This window comes from Anopheles darlingi, chromosome 2, assembly GCF_943734745.1.
Source record: "Anopheles darlingi chromosome 2, idAnoDarlMG_H_01, whole genome shotgun sequence".
NCBI lineage: Eukaryota > Metazoa > Arthropoda > Insecta > Diptera > Culicidae > Anopheles > Anopheles darlingi.
In genome coordinates this window covers 61,141,249-61,169,106 of record NC_064874.1, presented here as the reverse complement: position 1 = coordinate 61,169,106, position 27,858 = coordinate 61,141,249, and the positions used below count along the sequence as shown (strand labels likewise).

Here is a 27,858-nt window from a genome sequence, read left to right as displayed (position 1 = left end):
GTTTGCACGTTTCACATTCTCACCGGAAACTCATTAATGGTGAGCTGGATCATGGCGTCGCAATGCACACCAAACACGTTGGTCTGCGTGAAACCATGTGAGCAAAGGATGTCACACGTTGCGACACGTTACTGTTTGTGATGCAATTTCGGATCGATGTGTTATGCTTTTCGATGGGGTGATCACTTGCTATCTTTCAACTCGGTAACAGCAAGTATCGGGTCCGTCAATCAGCGGGTGGCATAAGAACGTAAACGACGCTTTGGCAACCGCCAATTAACGGTTAGTGGCCAATGTTGGCCAGGCTTCATTTGGGAATGGAAGGCAATCACGTTGCTTGACGGAAAATAACGCTCTGAATGTTTGGGAGCTTTTGATCGGTTTTATGCAACACACAACGCTACGGTTTAGTTAAGTTCTACTACAAACTGGTGCTCGAAATCCTACATAGGTGTAATGTTTATGATACGATTAAACATAAATAGTAAATTTCATTAAACAGGATTTATGTTACTACAAATGAGCATGGACTATTTTATGTCGTTCATATTTAAGATTTCTTTGTTTTGTAAACAGTATGTTTTGTGAAAAATTTAGCAGATTTACAAACTAGACCAAATCGCATGATATTAGTTTGGTAATTTACATTGTATTAGTTTCGGAACATATCAACAATTAGCAAAAGGGCAATTAGCTAAGTTATCACTTTCAAATCCTGTATTCTTGGAATTTGCCAGATGAACGACTGCAATTGTGTGAATATTGATTCTGAACCAAAACCAATGCTTATTAAATGTTGTTTTTACTGTTGATGCGATACACACTAGCATTACGTATTCTTTCCGCATTTCAAATTACACTAGAAGCTAGAACGCTGAAAACTGTTACCGTCTTTCCAGGAAAAGAAGCCCAGATCCGCAAAAAATGCATTAATTCTGACACGGATTCTAAAATTCTTAACATGTATGTGAAGAAACTCGTGAAAAATGATAAAATTTTCAACTCATCGTATCTCATTTCTTGTGGTTTGTTCAATGAATGATGGCGGATACAACGAATACGGGAAACAAACATTGCAAAAAACTTCCGAAGGTGAATGAAAACTTCTGTCCAATCTTCTTTCGCGGTTGGGTTGGATATGATACTCGTCTAGAGGCTTTGGCGTAACTGAGCAAATTCACATACCTGCCCCGCCATCGCACGCTTGTACGAAGCGAATCTTTTCGGAAACAGCCAAAGCTAACCTTAATTCTCCCCGATCGACGGTCGCTTGAGATAATATTGGTTTAGAAAACCGAACGATATTTGCATAAGCATTTAATACTATTCAGCATCCGATCAATTGAACAGGAACTTCAATACCTTAGTAGTTTCGGAAAAGATTGTCTAGCAAATATCGTTGTTCGATTAAATTTCACCACTAACGCTAGTAGGGTATACATTGGTGGGTTGTAGGCATGTGGTAAACTAGCAAAGAATGAAGATGGAAAGAAAATGAGCTTAAACAAGGAATACCAGTGAACCGACAAGATAGAAGCGAAAACCCTCGAAATGTAAACATTCCGACAGGACGGCGCATTACGATCTAACCGCATATGGCTTGCAAGATTCGAATTTAAATTGAAAAAGGAAATTGAAAATTCTATTGGCGAAAGCCCCAAAGTAATCGAAGTAAATTTGAATAAAACCGCGCGATAAACCGGATCCGACCTTCAACAGCCTGGATAGAAATGCAAGTGATTGTAGCAGCTGACATAATGTTTATTAGCGCAAGTTAAACGAAGAAGAAAACCAAAAAAAATCGAACAGCAAGTGGGTGGCACAAAAAAGCTCCATTTTAGTAATCGCTTACTCCTACTAATATACAATTGTCTTTATAGCTTTCATGCAACTAATGAAGTTGGAATCAGACGTATTGTACACCTATTCAATTAAATTATAAGACCTTGAAGAATTACAGTGGAACCAAGCGAAGGAATGATTATTAGCATGAATTTTGTCTAATGTGTGTTTCATATGTCTAAAATTGTTTGATAATCCTTAAGACCCTTCTAGCTCTGCTGATATGTTTGATAGAATGATCACAGTGGACTTATAGTCATATTGTTACTAAGACCGCTGCAAACGAAGTCCAAACCGGTGGGATACTGTTACCTTCCATATTTCAGATAAAAAATCATCCGTAACTGGTGTTGATTATGTTAATATGTTCAAACAGACACGCCACATCGCCTACACACGATTGTTAAACCAATCGCTGATAGCGGAAGGGGAACGCGCGCAACACACATACAAGCTTAGATAAATCTATTTGTCTTTTCAATTTTCCCCACGAATAAATTTCAATCCGTTACATCCAACCACCATTACATTCCGTGAACACCTCCACCTCTCAACAATTCCCATTATTCTCGATTTGTCACCGACCGTGAGGACATTCGATTCATCTCAGACAACATGTGCCCATGCTATGGTCGATCAAAAAACCGAGAGTAGAACTCCCTGAAGTGAGTTTTCTGATCCATTCATACATATCTGTGTATGTTATGGGCGTGGAATGTGATAATCGGGTATCCGGAAAATCATGCCAACGCAGGAGCTCCGAGAAGTGACGGTAAGATACGAAATCTCGACTAGCGTGGTGTGGCAATCAGACAAAAGACCAACAGGAAACAATCCTTGACTATCAACCTTGGCCCACGATGATAGAAAGATGATAAGACAACTTTGGTTTGGTTGTGTGGCCTGTGTCAGTGCACATCAGCGCTTTGATGGTTTGGAAACATGATTTATGTCCTTATATACTGGTATGTGCCTTCTGCCATAGGGGCGACTGTTCGCCAACAACTATGCCGATTAACTCTTGACGAAACGCCCCCTGGCTTGAATGGACTCAACAATAAAATCACTGAAATCGGAAACGACGAAAACGAGGACACGAAGGAACGCAACCAACGGAAGCCTTCTTGCTGGTTAATGGTTAGTCACTTTCGAGGCTACAACCTGAAGCGAAAAAGTCTCTTTTCCGGCTTCACTGCCAACGCAAACAAAGCCAGCAGCAATAGAATCTGTTTGTTGATTTCGGAACCGTGGAAAAGGCTTAGATGGCCTTACTTTGTTTTAGCCCAAGTGGTTCCAGCAACCACCCTTGCGATATGTTTCTGAAATGGCAGATGTGTTTTCGCTCTCTGTTTGTATTTTATACCCTCCTTTCAATTGAATCGATCGCTTTGAAAAACAGTCTCTTAATCCATAGCGTGGGTAAATATTTCGATCCCATTGAACTCCACCTCAGGTGCCAAACGGCCAGAGGAACAACGACGTAGGGAGATGAGTGCGCTCAAAGTTATTCATTTAAATTTAATCACAGTAAAACAAAAACATACCCATTAGTTAGTAAATCAAAATCTGTTTCTTAGTTTACAGCTGATCTTTTCTTTTAGTTTAAATTATTTGGACAATATAAAGATCTATTCGAAAAGTAAGCTTTAGCAAGCGTGTTAGTCTAGTCAATGATACGATGAACCTCGAGATGCGCAACGGTTGTACTCAATAGCAGGCTCGCAAACGCGGCAAAACAATCGATAACACGCCCATCATCGATGGATCGGACTCTTCCAAACTTCTTCTATCTATTCTTATCTTTTGGCATAGATAAAAACAAAAATTGTACGAAGAAATGCTTTTCGGTATATCGGCTGGCATAAGATGTGCCTCATAAATTTCGGCATTAAAAGAGTTTCTAGCATGATTTGTTTGTGCCAACGCCGCCACCACTGTTCATAAACACAACGATAACACGAATGGCCGAACTTTCGGACGGAAGCGACCGTCGAAACCTTGTTTCTGGGAAGCTCCCGGTCTTTCAGCGACCATCGTCACAAACTATGAAGCATGGGCTTTGAATGCACGATACAATCTAACCAGTAATAACTTTCGTGGTCCTTTAAACTGCATCCAGGTTAACCCATTTAATGCCCGATATAGGCTACGGTAAGACCGTAGAAAATATAGCCCAGCAGTGATGTTTGGCTCAATACCTTAGGAACGAGAAATTTCATCGGCATATCATCTAGAGACAAAGCAATGCTCAGCATATAATTTTAATATAATATCAATAACTTTACGATATTACAGCAGCTTCAATCTAAGCATATTTATTATACAAGACTAAGATGATTTAATACTACAACTGAGAGAAGTGCTAACTATTCTTCATTGTCCTGTGCACTTCATGACTAATTCGACTAACATTGGTTTCTTCGAATGCTGCATTTGCTGATCGATGAATTTAGAACTAGAGCTAAACACATGCGCCGATGAGCAATTTTGAAATCGCTTCTCTCATTCAGTGTACGTGCCATGGCGGGTTTTACTGTTCCAACATTCACGCACAAGTTACACCTACTAGAACCGCCACATACATCCCATCTTGAACAATTGTTATTGATATCAACTTCAACACCATTGTGAAATAGATCATGAATAAGCATTTGTCTGGATGCATGTACGACAGTCGATTAACAAGAAGCCACATTCATAAATCGTCCATCCTCGTGTATGAGATGTAAACCACGACATCCGCTGTCCGCTTTCAGCAACATTGCTCCTGCATATTATTTACCGACTTCTGAACCATTCTGAAATGCCGCAAAAGATGGAACACACGAGCGCTCAATGGTGTGATGTAGAATCGCAGCATGAACTACTCCAACTAGAGATCACAAATGGCTCATTCCCAACATGCGTTGCATAATTTACTCCAAGTGGTGTAACACCCACTTCCTCATTAGTTCTAATAGCATAAGAAACGATGGCGTACGGCGTACGGATGGGTTGTTTCTCCTACATATTCACATGAGTTATTCCAGCGACGTGAGTAATGAAGGTTACCGAAACTTGTCGATGGTGTGCGGTTGAAGGGATAGAAAAACGGGAAACCATCAATATTTCGCCAGACACATGCACAAGGCCTGTAACTTCCCGGAATACTCTCTTCCGCTCGAGCGATGTTGTTCAATCAATGTTGTGGCACAGAAACCTGACATCACTCACAAGTACTACGAAAGTGCCAATCTTAATGAATTAGTTTTGCCTAAACCGTACTGCCGATATCACCGTGAGGTCTTCGATCGCTAACAGAAAGACGTATTGATTCAATCCAAGGTGTCATCGAGTCTTATCGGTAATGGTTGAATCCCGGCGTAGAACGAATAGTGCGACAAGTTACCATCTTTGCTCGTGGACATTTGTCAATCCGAACAGACAAACTACATCTGCATCTGAAATAAGGCAGATGTGTGACGTCACCTTTAGATTATCACATGAATTGCATGAACTGAATGTGTATTGGCCATGTTTTATACTGGCTTTCTAGCCATACACGAGTTCATTCTTACTGAACCCAACCTTGCAGAAACATTGTATTTTCTTCTAGTTTACCATCACACTGTGGCTTGTATTTGTCAGTATTAAAGGATTCAGTAGCATTCACTCTAACTTTAATCTAACTCTGATTGAAATAATATGTTTAAACTGTTTTAAAAGAAATCCTCACTTGAATGAGAAGTCATAAATCCACATAAAATAAGTATTATATTTTAGTAGAGGGTTACGATATTTCAGCTACAAACACACGAATTATTAGCACTAAACAATCAATTCAGGCTTCTCAGATCTTCATTGTCTCAAAGAGACGTCAATGTTATAACCTTTAAAAGCTTGTTTTATTACTATAAAATCATTTGCTACTACAGCCTATCCAAATGGTGGGTTATATTATAATACAGATTTATTTATTTTGCATGTCATACTCGATGAGAGATGTTGCCGTTAGATTGTATTCATGCTTGATTATCTATAGAAAATGAGAAATCAAGTAATATGAGCGTAATGGTTTTTACATTCATCCGAAACACGGCTTAAGCCAAAACCAAAGTAGAGCATTTCGGCTTCAAATTGTCTACAATGTCGCAAAGTACCATTTTCCATGCGCTCAACCTTTTTAGAAATCAGAACCCTCTGGCTAGAGCACCAAAAGTATTTTGAATGTGTTTGAACAGCCACCGCATTCCAACCACCAGAAGCGATTTATTTCTATAATCAATTTGCTGTCGCGTAAATGAAACTCGTGCGATAGTCAATTAGTACAGTTTTAAATTTTATCTCCCGCCAACTCTCGCTACCTTTTCCTTCTTCCGCGTTTTAGTTGATTCTCTAGTTTCATTATCGCTACGAACGGCCAGCCTGTCGCTCGAGGACTTGTGTTGATAGCCGAAAAACCGACAAGAGAGATGGACCGGATCGTTCATCCGTCCCTGAGTTTGTTAGATTCTTGGGACGATATTGCCACAGCCTCCGGCACTCCCAAACATGTCCATCATGTTTTCGGTGCTTTCTTCTCGGAGTTCCGTAGAAGATGCCGTGTTGTTGTCCAAGTTTTCAACCAGATAGACCAGTCAAACGAGCAACGAACCTCCTTCGCGGACAGCTTTAACCATTGCCTCGCTTTTTAAAGATTGAGACCAATAGTTTTAAAGTAGGATGGGAGTCCATCCTATGAGCAGCATAGGGCATAATTTGCGATTTTGATTTTATGCTCAGTGATTGTGCAACAAGATGAACCTAAATAAAACTTTTCAAATACCTAATGGAAAATCAACATAAATCAAACCTCACATCTTCAGAGATAACGTACCATCACTTCGCTTATGGTTTATGTGTTACGGTATTGACCATTGAATGCCTTTTGGTTTCCTCGACAGCTTTCATTAAACAGGAATCGCGTAAATACCAGAGCAAGAAACATGATGCGAATACCTCTCGAGTTCTGTTAAGCACTGCTGAGTCTGGTAAACTGAACTTTGTCGTCGTCAGCAATGGAGAGAAGCTGTCATCTAATGCTCTTACCTTCCATCTATTATCTCCAGATAGCGCGTTGCCGGTAACATTCGCTGATTTCATCACACTTCCAGTGATCACATGGAATTAGATTCGAGATAGTTCAGGTACGAGCATGCAACATTATGATCAGCAAGTTGTGACAAAGTCAACGACATGCGGTTGTGGTTAAAGTAGTTGAACAAGTGGCCCATACATGTGTTGAGGAAGCAAAAGATATGAGTATATGATCAGGAAAGATAGTATACAAAGTACTTTTTTGGAATTACGCAGAGTCGAGTTTTATACACTTCCCCAACCGACGTAGTGTATTGCGAGAATACTGTTTCAGTGTTTTGAAATTTCTTTTAGTCGTAATAGTTAGACAAAGATTGGGTTCATTTTGACCGAATTTAGGGTCGAATATTGTTGTGATGCAAACGAATTGACACTTTTCATGTAGAAGAAGTATTTTACAAAACTATCTTAACAGATCAACTAAATATATCCAGCTCTACAGGAATGCTACCAATCAAGCAAGATTCAACGGATGCTGAGCAACAACCGACACGCTATTCAAAGAGAAGTCAATATTCATGACACGTACAACTGCTCATTCGTTGGAATAATCAACTGGCTGAGAAAAATCGAAGAACTGAGAGTTACATTGAGGCCTGTTCATTCGACTTTTGCTAAAGAAATCAACTTCCGTTCTTCCGAAGCGACCAACATTTCGAATCAACTCCATTATGACTGGACGGAATAGAGTTGATATCACGGCCTAGCTCTTCGGTACTTATAGTGGTTGTGGTAGATTGGCTTGATGAAATCAACCGAACGAAACCTTTTTTCCACTGACGCTAGCTAGTCACTGATGGTGTAAGAATACGGATTTCTAAAATGTCTGTCCGTGTGAGTTTGCAAGTGCCAGTCACAGTCCATCGTCCGGTTTCACGTAACCGGAACCGGACCCAAGAAGGACCATTAATGGACCAACACGCGTTTGCCGTTAAACTGTCGCCGGTAATGAAATTCCGTCGCAATATTATCTTTCATAAAACTCGGACATTCCCTCCTCGGTGCTAATCCTCGACCAACAAGACTTCCGAGGAATCAGATGTGAATGAGGAGATGGAAAAGGTGTAAATAGCGAAACGAAGTACTAAAGGAATTAATTACAATAAGTGGTTGGTTCGCTAGTAACCGTTTATGGCAATTATGGCGCCCGAAAAGTTATCGTTTTTAGCAACGATGGTACTATAGTGTAGAAGGTTGACGCTTTTACCGTTTCCTGGGATATCCTTCATAATCTCCCCCGTGTTTCTTGGTCACTAAGGCAGCAACATACTGTGTAGCATCAGCATCAATACCAGCATAAGCCAGCCGCCTCCCAAATTCAAAACGACTCATGAAGAACACCGGCCACGCTGGATTCATAACTCGACGGCAGCAACAGCATATCTAGAGCGTCGCTGCTGTTAATGATGGCGTTTTGAAGCAAAAATGTTAATTGCATCGTCTGCCCATGTAACCAACATTAATTCAACTCTGATGAATTCGTAGGAAAGCCAATCCAATTCTTACGCCAAAAGTCCAAAAAGAACCCCTGGGTAGAGGATTTCATTTCGAAATACCCGGATTGCACCAAGGATTGTCCCTCCCATTCGGCACACAAGAATCGCAGCTCATTTAATACGAGTACCATGATTTCAATTTAGTAGTGAAAAGACCGAAAATGTTCATTTGGGTCTTTTCCAGCGCATCGCAGCAAGTGATTTGCTATCACATTTAACGGGGTTGTAATTAAATTTGTAATTTACGTCTGCGCCACGGTGCTCGGAATGAATTCACTATTGGCCTCAACGTGGCAGTGCTTCGAATAAACACGGAAGTAGAATGCTCCATGGAGCGAATGTTAATTGCGAATTGGTTTCGATGTGGAGTTTCAAATTGAGTATTCATTTCATTATTTGCTAATTGTGTAAATGTCCGATCAGACTACGATTACGAATAGCTCGTTCATCTCTCGTGAATAATTAATGACTCCAGGTGATTTTGAACCTCCACAACAAAAAAAATGGTTTCGGCTTGACATTTTGACAAAATAGATTTTAGCTACACAATAATGGTACAACATATCACGACGGTATGCACTTAAGACGCAATAAGCACTCTCGAAATCTTTCTGAGAATTGGAAGACAATGGAAACAACGTTACCGCTCACCATCGCCACAAAATCTCAACTCCTCTTGGGGAATGGTCAAATCAAAAACCGCTCTGAACGAATATGAATTTACTCCGTGAGCACTCCGATGGCTGGGGGCGTGAAGCTGATGATGTGCCACGCACACTCGTCTGTCTTATGGTTTGTTGTCTCAATGGATGACGGCTACAGTCATGCTGCTGACCGTGGTAGTGGGCGGTGGTCATTTATCTTCCGAGTCAGATTGTTGTCGACGCTCGAAGAAATGTTTGAAGAAATGCTGGGATGGCAGAGTACTGTTCCTCCTACTGTTCGCTACTGTTGCTGTCACGATTAGCGTCATTCAACAGAGCTTCTGAGCGACAGGCTGATGGCTTGAGAGCGACAGGCCTATAATACTAGACCGTAATGTCCATTTTGTCAATTCGACCACGGTAGGACAGAATGTATACTCGCCCGGGAAAAAGAAAACAAAGATTACGGAAAACTGAACCAACAAAGAAAAAAGTTTCGACTGGTGGTAGACCGCGCATCACTTTCTGTCACTTGCGGTGATGACGACAGTTCTCTTCAGCCTTTCTAAAATGCCAACGCTCAAGACCCAAGGAGAATAGACATTCCTAGTTTCTCTCGGTGTTGCAGTGCCGTAAGGAGAGCTGCCCTATGTGACTTGGAATTCGATCATGGCAATCGTTCCAGTAAGTCAAATAGGACGATATCAATTACACCGTTCCGTGGAGAGTGTTCCAGCTGATACCGCCACAGATGATGGATTCTTCCGTCGAACTCACCATCCATTACTCGGCGCGCGATCCAACGACTCGTGACGAAGTGCTTGAGGTTTAGCCTGGCTGCAACAATCACCGCAGAAGGCCCTGGAACCACTTCGCAACTTGAAGTTCAAGCTTATCTGCCACGAGACATCGGTCGTTGGCCTATAACACCTACCAAGGCACCATTCCGAGGAAGAATGAGGCCACATACCACGACTCGGATTTCGAATCGATTTCCTTCTTCTCCCTGTTAAATGCCTCTTGAACCACATCACTGCTCCCCGGTACTCCTAGGACAAACGTATATCAAGTGAGCTTCGTGACGCCACGTGGAGAAAGTGAAGATTTACGCTTCGTCTTGTGGTGTGCTGTACGTTGAAATGGTAGTCCGCCATCAACCATGAACTCCAGGGCTGGACCCAGTATGTACGTTCTCCTCTGAGCATCATGCCGGGATTTTAGAATGATCCTACTGGTTCAACATTAGTTGCACGAATGAGATCGGCCAGAGTGAATGCGGTTTTGGGAGATAGAGCAAATAGAGTAGGAATACTAGGGATTGCCTTCAATTCAATTCCATTTGCAAAGATGTGCCACGGAGAACTGTAAATCAATACGTCGAGATTGTATTCCCGCTGGAAAACTCATTGCTTCCCTCATTGAATTATTGCCACCACGGTGCTAGACGGCATGGAAGGGGAATCCCATCCTGTAATCAGCAGCTGGTTACAACACAAATCAGTACCGGAGTGGAGTTGACTGAAATATCTTTGAATGAACTTGCTCGTTGGATCGACCACAGGTTGTCTAGAGAATGTTTTTGATTTGATGACGATAATATGTTATACATCTGCATTTATTCTCCTTGACATTGTAAACCTGCTCGGTTTACTAACGCAACCTAGCATACAAAATGATTGACTTTTAATGATGACCGCCATCTTCCAAAGTGCTGGGCAACAAACACGATGGCTATTGATTCGATGCGTAGATGCTGCATACGCAACCGAGCAGCAACGTCTGTCTGTCTGTCTTCCAGCTTCTCGCCTAAGCAGGTGACACTATGCATATCCGGGTGAATTTATGAAAAGCACCGGATTCTCGACAGGAGGTGTAGCACTGGCCATCCACTAGTAGCAGCAGAAACCATGTGTTCAGCTAGTTATATTGTGCCTGGCCTGAGGTTTGAAATGGGAATCGTAATGATCGTAATAGCGTCACCGGAAGGCAGCAAGTTGTCAGGAAGGCAATGTGAGCTATCAACTACCACCGTCCTGCTGGTGAGATCGATTCAGTCATATAAGTGACCTGAACGGGATATGTTAATGTATATAACAAGGACCGATCTGGACGGTCGATGCTCCATCTACAATGCGTTCTTGTCAGATCAGTCGGATTGCATCTACAGCACAAAATATTGTCATTCATAATCGCCCTGTGGCACGCTCCTGGTGACAATTTCAACACTATCATCGCCATAATCGTCAGAACCACTGTCATCGACGTGTTGATAACAATGCTCATGAGAGGGTGGCCAGGACCATCTCGAACGATTGATGAAGATGAAAAAATGTCGTCGCAAATACTCAAACACCGAGGATTTTCGTTGGGCTGCAATTGCAAAATTTGATCAACGTAGAATGCAGTAGTTGCAGTTTCTTTTCATTTATTTTTCAAACCTTTCATTCGTATTTTTTCAGTTCCAGTTACAGTATCATATCTATGTTCCTTGCAAAAAATGGTAATTTATTTGCCAAGAAAAGCGAATATTTCCCGGAGAATAAATTTCAATTTTGAATCGTCCAATCAACTAGCTAAAGTAGAACGAATGGAAATGCTAGTAACAATCGCCCGCATTTGAATAACATGATCGGTGGCGTGAACGGTCTCGCTGGTCACCAGTGAACGCACGATAAAAGGGCACTGCTGAATAATATTAAGGGAAACAGAATAGCAAGACTTCAGTAGATGTAACGGCTGTCGAATGCTGAACACAATGATGAAAGGCAAACAAATAAGCCGTGGCCGAATAAATTTGCAAAACACATAAATTTGCAACTCTGGATTATTGGAAGGGAAAGGGTCAAGCACCTTACGGAACAGGTTCAGATAATGAATAATAACATTATCGCACCACAGCGCGTTTCGGGCGTTCCGTGCATTCGAAACGGAAAACGCGGTAAGCTCTTAGTAAAGTATGAGTGAGGTTTCTAAAATTAGATCAACTGAGCTATAAAAGGTAGTTTTAGCATTCTTCAGAGTTGTCCGGTGTTACACTTTTACATGGTGGTATCTCTGTTTACTGTTATTTCACGTTACACTTTTATTTCACGCTTTGAGCACTTTACTTTGATCAGTGGAACCACAGGATTGAGCATTTTCATTTTCAAATTTCCCACCTGGTACGCAATAGCATGGAAATGAAATGCCTCGACCGGAAAATGGATTCCCAACCACCGTTTTTGGGCAAACAGGGACTGTCACACTAAAGTCAGATGGAGACTACTCGGTGGTACTGATGACCCAACTTTTTCAATCCGCTATCCGTTATGACAGTGCTACACGGAACAAATCATACATCGGTGGGTACAATGCTATGCATTCCTAACACCGCATATCGTTAAATGTCATCAGCAGTGACTACGTCAAAAGGGATGTCAGTTTCTTTCCAACCTTCCGGAAGACACTACAACGGCGTACACTGTTGGTTCTGAAACATTTCTATTTATGCTCTTTGGCTGTACACTTTGCTTTCATGTCCAATATTTTTGGCAGAAAATCTGCCATTTTATCCATGGAGCGAAATGCAAGGATTGGGTGCTGTATAGTGGACAGTTCGGAGTTGTAGAATTATTTGTCGCATAGTAAATAAAGTAAGGCAACCCGTGCTTGTATACGTAAAAAAAAAGAAAAATACAGGAGAAATTATACGTAGCCTGACTATTAATGATATTCCTAATGTAAAAAAGTTGTGTGCATAAACCGATTCTTTGAATAAGAAATTAATTCGAAGGATCGACCTCGATTCTTGTCTATCATGAACTAAGACCGCTAAGTGAGAAATGGTTCTTCCATTTTCGCTCCGAAGGCCTTCTTAAGATAATGTAACAATCACTCGGATTACATGTCACAGAGATATTCGGATTACATGTCACAGTATCACAGTGATATTGGAAACTTACTCAACACAGAGTCAAACAGAGCTAGTAGGTCAGTTGCACCATTGCCACACTATACCGCATTCCGTGACATTCGATAGTTCATGTACCGTGGCGATGCATATGACCCAATGATCTTGCTTCAGGCGTTACTGCTACCGCTCGTTGAATGTTGGAGCTCACTTCACCACCTCGTTGGAGAGGAAAAGCCATAAAAACTGGAAAATACCCCCACAGTCTTGTCAGGTCTGGTCTGGCCTGTTCTGATGGCCACACTGGTTTCAGGTGAATTTCCGAATAAATTATGTCTGGCTATTTATCGGGACGCTCCAAGCGGACGCAACCACCGATGATAGCCTCCGGGAATTATAGCTGCCGGGGTCAAACCACCACCATCGTCACCTTGCGTACGTCCAGACAAAAATCCGAAACCTCCGCTCACAACATGGCAGCAGCATAAATAAAACGGACACGATGAACGGAGCTGCTGTTGTAGTAAATCAGCGAGCAGCTTGTTGGATATGGGAGTCTCAGTGCGGCCTGCGTTGAGTGTTTACCGACGAGACATTTCATTTCGAACGAAAAGCAATCCGAGGGCCTGCTTGCTGGAAGACATGATTTAATGGCACTGTCTGGCCTGCGGGTGGTCCTGTTTCCAATAAAGCATTGTCACTGATCATGTTGTGCTGAGTGCTTTCTGTGGTATGACTGCATGACTGCAACACCAAGAGCCGATAATGTAACGGGTTTTCTTTCGTTACTCGTTGAGATGTTTCCGGATAATTCCCGATTCGGATGCAACTTTACCACTTGTACACATTCGCTGTCATCTAATACACACTCTTGCTCACTTGGCTCATCTAATATCGAGCGTGTCTTTATTCAAAAAAAGCTTGCCTCCCTTACTATAACGCTCATCTTTTGAAAGAAAGCCATAATTTCATTTGAATTCTAGCTCTTGGATGAAAATTAATCGCTGCTGCTTTCCAGCATCACAAGTCACGAGCTGATCCGATATGTTACAACGAATCGAAAATTGGCTAGCGGTGCGAGCCAGTGTTGGCGGCGATGCTTTTACGAACTCACCGTCATATAAAATGGATTAAAACCGAGAAAGAAACCTAATTAGCTCTAGGAATTAGCAGAAGCACTGCTGCAAAAGCTTTTCAATTCCTCATAACTGAACATCCTCTTGCGCACGAAAAACTTTGAATGTCCTCGCTCCATTTTATCATCCTCCAACGATTATGCGCAGTCCATCAAAAGAAGAGCTTTATAAAAAAAAGTTTGTCGACATACGACATAAATCTGTCCTGAATTATTCCCCTTCCCAAGCTTCTTTCCTCCTATTCTATCATGCATGGTTGCTTTCTATGTGTGGGCGCAAGATGGTTGAAAAGTTAATTTTCCAATGAAAAACGAAGGTCTTCACTGTCGCACCAATGGCGTGTTGCATGCAGTGCGTGGTTAACCTCCGTTTTTAGTAGCATGCTCTTTCTCATTCTCTTCTTCTTGTCGTCATACCTGTTGTGAAATCATGGAATCGTCAACACCGCGATGGAGAGAGAGCTTCCGACGCCGCTTCGCTAGGTGCCATAAAAGAAGATACTCACACCAACACACATCACATGGATTTGATGCCGGATAGGGCATCCGGTCATACACCAAAGCACCGCTTGGGTAGTCACCATATTCTCTCCAGCAAGGTCCAATGGGATTTGCGTGTTGGGGTTATCTCTGTGAAACGATTGAAATCGGTTGAATTTTGTTGGAAAAAGAATGGAGGCAGGTCAGGCCAATCCGCTGGAGACCATAAACTTTGCTTCACGCATTTCCGCATCCTTCCCTCTTTTGTTGCTGGAGTAGCAGGAGTCGTCTGTTCGTTGTGGATGAAAATTAGATTGGCGTATTGGTGCGCCAAGAGATCCCGAATGCGGTCCCAAAACGAAAGTCACCGGAGCCCCAAAAGATGACCCAGGAGACAGCGCCACAATCTGGCATAACCGTTTACCACCGTTTTTGGAGGAAGAAAGACACAGCCCGAGCAGACAGGCGACACACAATGGCAGAGCAGCAACGGAATTCGCCGCAACAAAAAGTCTTTGGCTCAAAATATGGTTTATGAGTGAAACACAAGCCGCTGGATTCAAATCGTCTCTCGTTTCAAGCTGAACCGTGACCGGAAGAGGACGGATGTACCAAATTGCATGCGGTACCAACTCCAGAAATCTACGTGTGCGCTAGGGGATCCAGGTCACATGAAATGCGATGCTCTTGGAACGGATTTAATTAGTCTCAGGCAACGTACTCTAATCCGTGGTGGTAGTAGATTTCTTTTACTTGCCAACTCTGCATACGTTTGCTTCACTCTCTTCGAAAAACTCGAGAGGACGTTTGCTACGCAGAGAAGATGGTCCGGTTCCTTCTTTTCTTCATCATAAGCAACTTCACATGAGATACAAAAGAAATGAACGTAAGTTACCCACACGCTAGCGCATTATCTTCAAACATCTTCCGTATCTCTTTTGAAATAATTTCTTTAAAAAACTTCATAATCAACGTTGAGCGTACGAGCTTATAGAAGGTCGTTCAGAGCAGTGGTAGCAGGTTTGTGCTGGATGCTTCCGCTTAGCTTCATCAAACAGAATGTTAATGTGTCATTTCAACTGCTACCTTCTGCTCGTATTATGGTTTCCCTCCTAGGGCTGTGTTTGTACCGTTGCGTCGTGAGTTGTTCTTGATGTTTAAGATGCGAGCAACTTGAGCGCTATCTAAGAGTAAGTTTGCGTACAACCATTCTACAAACGCATACTTCTACTTGGGAAGCGTGGTTCAAGGCGGTGGTACAATGTGACACAAATGATAAATACACCTTCTGCCAAGGAGGTTGGCTCGAGCATATCCTAAAGAAAGAATAAGATATATAGAACACGCTGGTCCCGTATGACGGATGCGACAGATGCGGGTGAATAATTCAATTTAACGTTGCCGGTCACGTGTGATGCTGAGAGCGGCCTGGTTGAGAGCATTAAAGCGCAACTTATCAAAACAACAGATGTTCTAGAATGGTCATTGTTAAACGTAAGTGATCGTTGTCACAAAAGAGACAATGTGTTACAACGAATGATATCATCCATTGCACAACGTTTTTAGTCGTTTTAAATCCGAAAGCATACGGCGCGTTTCTGGACCTTTTGGAAGATTTCGAACTCAAACCATCAGCAATACACTACATCGAACCTTCTCTCCAAGCCATCGAGAGCCTCACGCAAAACAATTTTCATTAAATGCATTACGCTGCTGTAAAGCAATCTAAACAGCGACGGAAAAGTGGAATCGAAGGCCAAACAATGGCATTCTTCCCGGAATGATAGGAGTATTAGGGCTTAGCTAACGGTTCAGCACTAGAGCAGCAGACGCGTTGCAGTCCATGGGTCTAGAATCATGACAGACGCCAACTGGTGCCGGTCTTAAACAAGAACAGACTTGTGCCTGGTCATATTTGCAAGCAGCAGCAGCAGCAAGCCATTTGCCATTAACTACTGCTTCAGTGTTTGGAGGAAAAGTTTTCCTTCTAACAGACGTCTCACCATCTCGTAGTCAACCAACAGTCACCAGCCAACAGCAGAGTTTTGAAGTCCAGAAGGGAAAGTCATTGCGCTGGAACAATAACGGCAGAGCAAAGGCAACCGCAAGCAAAGATGCTGCAGAGCAATTTACAGTCCTTCGGGAATCGCCGGACTTTTTGTCTTGTTTCCTCCATTAGCCTTTGCCTCAAAGTGAACGCAAACGCATCCAAATGAGACAAATGGTGGGAACATTCGCGCAATATTCCTAATACATGAATGCCATTAAATATTCAGTAGCGCTTTTTCCCGAATTTCCGTTCTCTTAAGAAGCTCTGCGATAGTCTGAGCCTTAGAGCGCACTTTGCAGAATTTACAAAAATTTTAAAATCCCAAATCCCCAATGAACACACCATTTTTGTTCGCAAACGAGCCAAGGATAAATGGATTACCATTTTAAGTTTCGCGAGATTCTGTTTCGTTGCTCAGCCGTGCACTTGTGCCCGTTGCTGTCTGTGGTATTACAGCATTGGCAAACGGGAGGATGTCGAAACGGTAATCGCTAAAAGCATGGAAGCAAATGCCCATAGCTCATGTCCAGCCAAATGGAAAACAAATGCCCAGAAGCTTCTCACTCTGTCACAATTTCTCGCTCTATACGGGGAATGTTTCTTCTTATACGCGAACGTTCCTCCACAGAGCAACGTCTTCTGCGAAGCCACAGCTACACCGAAGTTACAACCATGTCTTTCCATTTTTTATCGATTTCGCATTGTTTTTGCTTCGACTAGACTATAACTAGACCATAACGAACCATAACGAGCACCACTCGAAAGATATTTTACTGAATAGTACTGGTTCTCCCTTCCAATTGATGCGATTCACGGTCACGAATCCAAACTTCTGGTGGTCGTTGCATCGTTATGAATTATTCTAGTGAAGATAATGTAGGAATTTATGGTACATTTTATGGCGTGGCCACGGATTGGTCGAGCGAAGCACTAAAAGAGGACTTTTGACGATGCAATTGCTTTGGACATGTTTCCTCGGAAAGAAATTATCGGACCAAACTATAAGCAGTTGTAAAAGGCGTGCAAGTTCAGTTCTTCACGGGTTTTTATTGCATGGTTGTGTCAAGATTCCACCATAGCCATAGACTATTCAGTCTTTTTTCATATTGTTCTTTTATTATAACATTAATATTTTAATCTAAAAAACTACTGATTCATTGCCGCTTCGACCTGTCGCAAAAGTTGTTCACTGAATCCGTACATTCTGCGCGAGCCCTAGGCATTGAGTTGAAATAAACTTAAAGTCTGTTAGAAGTAATCACAGTGATAATTTCATCCAATATCTTTTAATCGAAGTGACGATTTTCCTCTGGTCCCGAGGGAGAGAAGAGCAGCAGCAACTGTTCTCATTCGGTGTAGCCAAATGTGATCAAAAAGGTCAATTACCTATTTAATGTTCCTAATCATACCCATTGAGACCCAGAGATTGATGCCTGTCTTTTGGTTTTGATTACTTGTAACTCGCAATAACGACCGGTCGAATGTTCTATGTATTATCACTTAGAGTTTAGTCATTCCCTTCTTTGGTTTCGGCGGATTGAAAATGTTGTTGAATGGTATTGGTGCTTGATCGAATTGTAAACAGTTTCTTACTCGAAAAAAAGATCCATTATCGGAAGTATAGCCTGAAAGAGGGTGCTTAGAGAAACTGTTTGTAACAAAAAAAAAATCGAATCAAGCTCTTTCGCCAATCAGCCAATGATCGCCGAGGGATAACATTTCATCATATCAAAGTATCAAAGAATCGATAAGCATTTCTTCTTCAAGATATTTATAGGATGTGATTATTTTCGTTGCTGTTCACCGTTACTGGTTTACCGCTTACTTTACTGGTCATGCACAACGGGAACGAAAAATATCTTCAGACATAAAACATAATTTCACATAATCGCTTTTCTTAACAACCAATCTTAAAGTTTACACATACGGCTCATCCGTCCTTATTTATTTATTTAAAAAAAAACAACCAATCTTTATACCACGGGGGTGAAGATAATTGGGAAATCCACTCCTTGAAACCTTATACATGAAAACGCATTCGGACCTTCTTCAACCATTTCAATTAGAAAAGTTTCAATGCCTTCGTTCGATTTCCATGATGAACACGAAGCATTCTGCACGAAGCTATCTCCAATTCTATCCGAAACGAGACCAGGTGTCTGGCTTTATGAGGAGAGGAATCTTCGATTCATTTACATAAGGCTTCCCAAGCACAAAAGCTCTTGACAAAAGATTACGGTAGGCAGTATTCAACGGTAAGTTAAACCAATTATCCCGAACCCAATTCAAATGACGCAAATCATCCTCATCCATCAGCATCATCATCATTGTCGTGAGCATCATCACCATTGTGAGGCGGCATGATAAATCAAGAAATAATTACTATCCTCGCTTTTATGGCGGGGAAAATCTCTGATTGGGTTAAGTCATTACCACCTTCGCTGGCAGCTCTCAGCACCTTTAGGCTTTGGATTCTCGTGAGGACCTCCAAGGCTGAATTCATTCTCAAACAATGTTGATACCATTAATTAACGCGACAATGTGGTGAACAATCTGTTTAACGAAAGGCAGCAAGTCAAACGTCGCTGTCCAAATGCTGTTTATGAGTTGTTGGAATAAGTATCTGTCATGTCTGGGCACGAACGTCTTAAAGAATTCCTGTCTTATCGTATTTTAGAACTCCTCGGATTAGGGTAAGCAGTCTTCTTACTGCATTAAAAAAATTCAAATCAATCCGGCATCTTGTGTAATACTTTAGTTTAGTAAACATTCTGGAATCTGAACGTCCACTTTACTCTCGTGCGATGAAATTAATGTTTGCTAGAACGTTGATAGGTTTTAATCTACCTAACCAACCTTTACCAAGGAATAAACGGTTAACTCTACCGCGAGAATGGTCTCAGGAAAACCGAGAAAATGTATGACATGATTCCATGACACACCGAACAGACCATAAAATGTTCTGGGTAAACCACAATCGCATGCCGACACATTTGAAACATAAGAGAGACAAAATGGCAAGAGTAAAGAGTGAACCACATTCTTCGATTTGAGTCGAAATATGAAGCGCGAAACAGGTTGTTGTACTTTTCCATCATCACAAGGGAGGCGACCTATTTTCGCTTGGGGGTGATGATACCTCGATGTTCTATTATCGATTGGCATTGAGCATGAAAGTAACAAAACAAGCTTTTTTTCTGTTCTAAATTTAAGCGTCAATGCTTAAACCAAAGAATAAGCATTTTCAGGTGGTCAGGTGGACATTCTTGTCTAGTTTCGCACTATCGGGCCGAAGAGCCACCATTCAGAGTGTCGAGACCATGACCATGTCAAAACGATAACGATAAGCTCCTAAGACTCAAGTGTAATCGAATGGCATGTAGATCCGAGGGACGGAATAAATCGAATTTCAAGCCGTCGTGCAACTAGACACGGAATGTTATGCTTTACTGGAAACGCAATTAATAAACACGCTTTTAATATTAACGACCACGACAACACCAATCCTGTCAAGTGTCACCAGCACACAACGCAAGGACAAAAACGCTGAGAAGAAAACCCATTTAGTGTCACGCACCTTCCCTTTTTTCGTCTTTTTTCTTATCCTTCAGCAGTGTTACCTGCAATTCCTTTTGCTGTTTTATTACAGGGGCTCATGTTGACGAAACGCCTCAGCTCCTGTCAAATATGACGTCAAATGCCCGTTCATGTTACAAAATGGCCAGGAACCTCGAACATATAAGGTTGCGACACATTTTTCTCGCGACCAGAACATTTTACGTATCGGCAATTTCATTTCTAACCAACACTAATCGGCAAGAACCATCATCAAACAAAACAATAATATTTTTCCATCCATCAGTCAAAGAGAAATGAAAATGAATGAACAAAATGCGTCTCAATTGATGCTCGAACACGAACGGAATCGAATATCTTAAGCGCCAAAAGTGGACTCCCGCTTCGTGGCAACAAAATTTGTTTCCTTCTCTACAACAAACATCGCTCGAAGGGAATTGGCGAGGTTGTCCATTACATCGCTGCACGCAGGGTGGAAAAGAATTAAGACATCGTCTGTGGATTGCTTCGCCAAATACAAACATACCTTCCGCTGCTGGGAACGCTTCCGCTATCACCTTCACAGCTCGTAATCATAAAAATCGACGATAAACGTGGCCCACAAAATTCCCGGCATCCGATTGCACTGCGACTCATAGGAAAAGTATCGTGCAAGAAATGGATGTTCACTACGCCCTAGAGAAAATATTATGGAGCTGTGATCATGGTGTACTGCAGGGAATGTGTGCGATGAACATGTCAATGACAATGCCGGCATGATGATAATGGAAAACACTCGCTGGTGGTGGCGGCTTCAAGTTGCTCTTAGCCATGGATGTGTCTGGGACTTCTTAAGCGATGGAGGCACCTGGTGTGTCTCTCACGCATTTGCAATATGCTGATATCTGGTTGGTTTTACTATCTCACCATCCGCTTGATGGAAATAATGGTTTCGTTCAACCTTAACTCATTTTCTGTAATGTGTTTAACGAAAGATTTTACATTAAATTAAATGAAATAAATTGGATTAGGTAGCAGCAGGTGTCCTTTTTAAGATATCCACTCAGACATCAAACAACCTGCTCAACTCTCTTACCAGTTGCTATGCGTTCGTTTGTATCGGTAGCACAACCAAGTGTTGAAAGTAAAACTCTCTTCTTCGACGGATACAAATTGGCGTTACAACAAGTGACGATTATTTATTCAAGAATCATTCTGTTTTCTGCATCCTCAACGGAAGGGAGCATTTGTCGATATCAGAAGCAACAGGAAATGAAGCAAGAATTCTTCTCGCGTTCGCCGAAGGCTTTTTTGCAGTATGTTGTAGAATCAAGAAATCACAAACAAAAATCACTATCCATTGATATTATGTGATTCCGTGGCTTATTGAAACTCAGATTATGCCGCAAGGAAAACTTTGTAATTTATCCTTGATGCCATTGTTTCCCGCTGAAGCATACGAAAAATTTTAGATCTAGCATATAATTTATATCTATCTTAATAGAAATTTTATATCTAACTTAACTTTTAACGTTTATGAAGAAAGGTATGGCAATGTGCCTATGACCGGAGGGGCTTGGTCACGTATATTAAATGTATAATTAAAAATTAAGTTATGTAATTGTAGATACTTAAAAAACACATTTCCTAGAAGGTTATCTATCTGAGATGCATACACTAATACTATCTAACAATATTTGACTATCTACTCGTAAATTCATCTTACAAGCAATATGCAATTTGAAAGCTTTTACCTACCTTCTGCTATCCTTCCATACAGTTTATTATGATCTAACTTTGTATAGCCCCTCTCGGCGAACAAAGTGTTTTTCAATAAAATGAAAATAAAATAAATAAATCTTTTCAATCCGCCCGCCGCTGCTATCAATATCCCTTCCACGCCGAATGTCAAGGCTTTCAGTGTGCGTGTCGTTCAGCCTCAGGTCGTAGGTTGCCAGTGGCTGCGGTCGACTGACCGCAACGCAGATTGTCAATTACCGGAGCAGACTTGCAGGTGGACCACCGCAACACAAACCATCGCCATCGAGAACCACTCACTCATGTCGCAGATTAACGTTGGCAATATGTGCACTGGTAATCCAACACCATCTGGAAGTGCCAGGTACATCTCCCGGCGTGACACCGACACAATCACTTCAAATTTTTTTTTTTAATTTCAGTTTTACTTTTGAATTCTCGTCAGACTTATTTTTATTTTTCTTCTTCTTCCGTCACCTTTCCCCACACATCAAGCAATAACGAGAGTTAAAATTGGATCCAATTGGATTAACGCACCGTAAGCGCTACCTCACTAAGGAATACCATATCCCTCTTCAAAAGCACTGAAGAGTCCCATCTGGAATGGAGTACACGAAACACAAACACACTTGTACTCATTCCTACAGCATCGCATACACGAATCACTTCACCATCTGCAAGATTATACAAAAAAGAGGAGAAACGAATGAAAATAAGTGAAACGAGGATTTCACAAATCCTACACAACAGCTGAGACCGAACCGGATGCACCAACATGTATGCTGCAAACACAAACACTTCAACCATACAAGCATGAGAAGTGAGCAACGATGCTCTGCATTTCCGCTTCCACATAACTCACTTTCCCTTCCTCTGTATCTTCAATTCGCAGCATCACTTTCTGCTAAACATTTAGACATTGGAAGAGACATTCTAATGGTCGGATGCGATGACATCGTTGCTTGGGTGCCGGTTTAATGACATTCACATGGCGACAATGCGGTCGTTGGTATCCTTATTCCGTGACAGTTGGTCACACTGCGGTGCTATGAATTTCTGATCGGCATCTCTGTAGGTCATACCATATACCCACTTGGTTCGGAACGGATTAAGACCAAATACGAACACACCTGCTTCCTAAATCGAATCCGAGACCACAACATGCCCAAATACATGCCAATGGTTTCTAACGACAATCAACGGTTTCCATTTCTAAAAGATTACAATCACCTCAAACCGCCACGGACTATTACCCTCTTTCCTTCGATTAACCATCCTCGAGCTGAATGCTAAATGAATCTGAATCACTTTCCCGTCGATTAAATCGTTGGTTGTGTTACGAAAGGCATCAATTAGTTTCAGATTTGCACGTTGGTTCACTCATAAACGCCTTCAAAATGATTTTTAGCCAAGCTTAAGGATCACAACGACGAAGATGACGAAGTGAAGAAGGTGGCAAGATGATTCTGCACGATATGGTTTTCTTTTCATTTACCATTCGAAAGACTCACACACACTACGGTACCACTTATCTTCTTTTCATTCTTTCCTCCTTGATAACACAACCAACGAGAAGGTAATTAGCGAAAATGTGAAAATGTGAGGCTTTCCCTAACACAGATGTTGAGTCTCCAAAAGCTCACCACCTTGAGTAAATGAATTCCCTTTTGATTCCAGTTGTCACGTCACAAGAAGCATTCTTCCAGAAAATCACTTCAACGGAACCTCCGCAAATGGTTGTCACCGGTCAACTGAGCTGCTCCATGATCCTGTCGACATACAGACCACATGAATCGGGAAACTCACGCATTCTGGCATGCTCTCGTGACACTACAGCTGATTGAGAGAGGACGCGATGAGAGAACCTCCAGAGAACTCATTTTCATCGCTCTTCCTTTGGATAGAACACTCCCTAGCTGTTATAAATGTGATAAGTCTCATCAATGAGCAGCAGCGAGTTACACTCAGTACGAAGCTTCATCTCACAGTCTTCCCGAATCGGTTGAACGAAGTGTTTGTTTACGTTTGAGGACGGTTTCGTCTTGGGTGAATCTTATTCCGCTCTATCATCCTCCAAAAGGAAGGCATTCATCCTGAATGCAGGGAACTGTGTGTCAAACCAATAACAACAACTGAAATGAGGGCCAGATTCATGCCAAGGCCTTCCAGCTATTTGTTTTTCATTCTCACGCCTGATGCTTTAAACTAAAGCGTACCCAAAACTAGTGGAATGGCCGCCCTAGGCAAACAATGTGATCCGAAAAAGCGTTTTGTAACGTAGGATGCATACATAGACAACAACCTTTCATTTTGCACGTGGCATAACTTTCCTTTATTTTCCAGGCTCCGAGACAGACTTGGGGCTTCCCGTGAACAATAGCTCTTATCAGTTTTCCATCACTGACAGGACGATCGTCGTAGCAACCATGCTGGTGTTTATGCTTATCAGCGGAAACCAATAAGGTATGAAAAGCGCCTTTGCATAAAATTATCGCTACCTTATCATGTCGGCGTAGATTATGTATCCAGCATCTAAAATTAGTCCATGAATTTGATGCACAACGGCTGCTCCGGTTATCTTTTTATAACAACATGTTTATAACTATCGATAGCGTTTTCGTTATCCTCGCTTCGTGGATGGAGATGTAACAGCCAGCACGGTTCATGCTTCCACATGCATCGCGAATAACGTCGTAACATTACCGATGGTGTCGCGAAAACCAACAATATCATTAGGTCACGCGAATAATGCTGTGCCATCATTGCACGACATGGAGGTCCTTCCCAGGGAACAGTCCACCCGGATAAATGATCTAGATTGTTGAACCCTGCACAGTGTCACGCTGTTCGAGCGTAATCATGGCACTCATTCGCTCCCAGACCACTGCTTTGAACGCAACTTCTATGACGACGCCGACGGTCAGTATGTTACCAGCAGTTAGAGGAAAATGCCACATACAAACAGAGTGAGATAGCAAAACATGCATTCCGGGACCCCGTTCCTCGTTTCCTCATGATATCCGAGGGCGAGAATGGGCGTACCATTGGTCGTAGTTACCCCGGAGACCTTCAACTGGACAGAACAACCAGTTAGAAGCAGTTTTATAGCAAAGCGTTTACCCTCTCACTGTCGTGACCGGGCCACCATCAACCTTGCCTTACTCCTTCACCACACCCCGCCTTAAACATTCCAAAAACTGTCCGAAACTATGCAACTCAAGCAGGACACGCTGTTGCTGTTGTCACTGTGGGTGGTCTTCGCTCGCCAATAACAAAACACATAAAAAGACAATCTCATGAATGGCTCATGAAAACAAAGCGAAAGAATTATAAACGAATGCATACTTCTTCCAATAATTGTTGGGTCCAGTGCGTTTCATTGCGAATGAGATTTATGCGAAAAGTTTAGCAGCCGAGGTGGCTTTGTAGGTGGCCGAAGAAGACCTTAAGAAACACAATCGGTCTTCTCCTTTTCGCCTTTGCGGTCAAATGAATCAGTAGGGTCCACGAGACGAAACAGAGCTCTCGAAAGCAAAACCCTTTTTACGGTAGATCCAGTCGAGACTCCGCCATTCTTGGTGCTCTTTGAAGGTTAACTAATAGCGAGTCCCTTAGGCTCTTGGAGAAAACTTTATTTTTTTCAAGGTATTCCGTACCTATGCTGTAACACTAATCGCAACTATTGCAGACATGATAGAAAAGACGAAACTTGCGTTAAGCAAGATGATGATAGCAAGACCTCGTCCGATGATGATAGCAAGATGATAAATTCATCGTCAGCATCGCTCGGACGTTTTCCTCCCACTTAAACCCAACGATCCACTTCGCATCGAAGGGATTGCGATTTGTTGCGAGTGCTTCGGCGACCTTTTTGCCTGTTGGTCACTTTGAGGGGCTCAACATCTTGGACTGCTTGCGTTTGATGGCGTTTTCGTTGCGCTGACAAATAGATGGAGTATCAACTTCAGTGATAACTGAACCTACAAATGGTAAGGATGTTGGTACACTTCACTCCAGTAGTCCAGAACTAACGTTTCAATCACAATGCTACAACGGATGTTAGCTCATCGAAAGAAGAAGAAACCAATTGTGATTTGATATTCCTTTCACAGAGGAGGACATCAGCGAACTCGTGACCTTTCCTTTTCAAGGTATAAGTTTTGGTGAACAACGTTACTGGTTTAACAGTAACAATAATGACATTTCATTGTGCTTTGATTAGAAATCAAAAACCATTTCTATGCCGTTTCATTTTGAATTGTAACTTAGACTGATGTAGTAAGTGGAAAATGTAGTGAAAGCTCTACGTTAATTAATCGAATGTAGATATCCTGTTTGCAATAGTTCAAGAAACTTTGGTATTTCTTTTTATAATACATATGATCAGCTGCTTAACAGTTTCATAATTAATTTAAATAAAAGTAGACGTACAACGAAACAAGATTGTACATTGAAGTAGCTTGTGTGATTCACGTAGAGGTAAATAAAAAAGGAACCGATAATGAGGGAACATCGACTGAAACAGATGGGCAGCAATTTCACGAAACATCATCCAATAGCTTGCGATGGCGAAATTTAACGCACACACTGCAAAAATAATCCGCTTTCGCTCGATTGATGGTGGCATTCGTGTTTTACGGGTTTTCAAAGGCGAATTTTCAACCACAACGATATTACAAGCTACAATTTCAGGCCGCTGAGGTAGGATGGTTTGAAAATGAGGCCGATTCAGCATGAAATGCGATAGTAGCTGGAAAGGGTTTTTGTTATTGTAAAAAATATACTAGACTTCAGCCATACCCGGTTATGAAAGAGATTTAATGCTCGGTTATGAAAGAGATTTAACGGAAACAATTACTCGCACGTGTCGGTTTTCTCCCTTTAGGGTGTATGTGTATTTCCACTGAAGAGGAACGTTGTTGTCTGGTACCTACAGGGCACCTTCGCAGAAACTTTTCTGATTTCACAGTTTATGAAATGAGTGAAAAATGTTTGTGGTAAAGTGGTGAGTATTTCTAAATATAGACATCCATGTAAGGAATGGGGTCCACGTAAAGATAAAGAGAAAAGGTAAAAGCTGTGTGGCAAGTAGGAGCGTAGGATGCAACAATCAGTTGGTCGGAAATTGTATTATCACGGTAATTTTCGACATGCGCTCGACTTCGCTCCCAGTGCGAGACACGCTTACTCACCACAGGCCGCCACCAACCCTTTAGAAACCGTTGAGACTCTAGCAGCAGCAATGACGTGTCATTGTCAAGTGGCTATACGAGGACAGCCTCCTGTAGCTTATGCAAATGACGCAAGCTCTAGAAAGTGAGACAAGTGTCGCTAGGTCCTCCTCTTGCTTTCCCCAAAACTACTCGCTGTACATGGTTGTGGCCGTCAAACAATTACGTTGCAACGGACCAAGTCGCAGCAAATTGACGGAAGATTGTTGTTTTATCTCATTTCCCCCCGGTGGCAAAGCAGCAGCCAATGATCGTTGGATCGGATGCTTTGCGTAACTATCGAGCCGGCATTAATTTCCGTTCGCATTCTATTTACCTTTTAACAAACATGAAATGCTGATGGCTTTAATGAGTGGTGGCGTTAGTCAACTGGCAGTATTGCGGACCGAAGACGATAAATTAAACGACCCAGGGATGACGTCTAGCTGTGCGACCACGTGTGCGTGCCAGCAGGACAAGTCCATGGACGATCAGATAGATTTTTTTTTCTTTTGAACCACCGTCTCATTCCATCGCTACCCGGAATGACGTCGTTCAACCAAAATCCCTGATGCGTAGATGATGTCGAATCATTATTAATCGCATCGAATCAGAGGGAGCTAAACGACCATACATCCGGGCAGGAACACGTACAAACACGTGGCACTTCAAGAGGAGTTCAAT

At 42.0% G+C, this 27,858-nt stretch overlaps 1 protein-coding gene across 1 annotated transcript in view; it reads right to left on the bottom strand.

Annotated features, from left to right (window-relative positions):
• The window catches only part of LOC125948057 (zwei Ig domain protein zig-8-like), a 35,114-nt gene extending 13,051 nt beyond the window's left edge, over positions 1-22,063 (bottom strand). The window contains exon 1 of the mRNA XM_049673695.1: positions 21,965-22,063. The gene's annotated coding sequence lies outside the window, so the exon portion shown is untranslated. The remainder of the gene's footprint in view (positions 1-21,964) is intronic.
• Between the last annotated feature and the right edge of the window lie 5,795 nt (positions 22,064-27,858).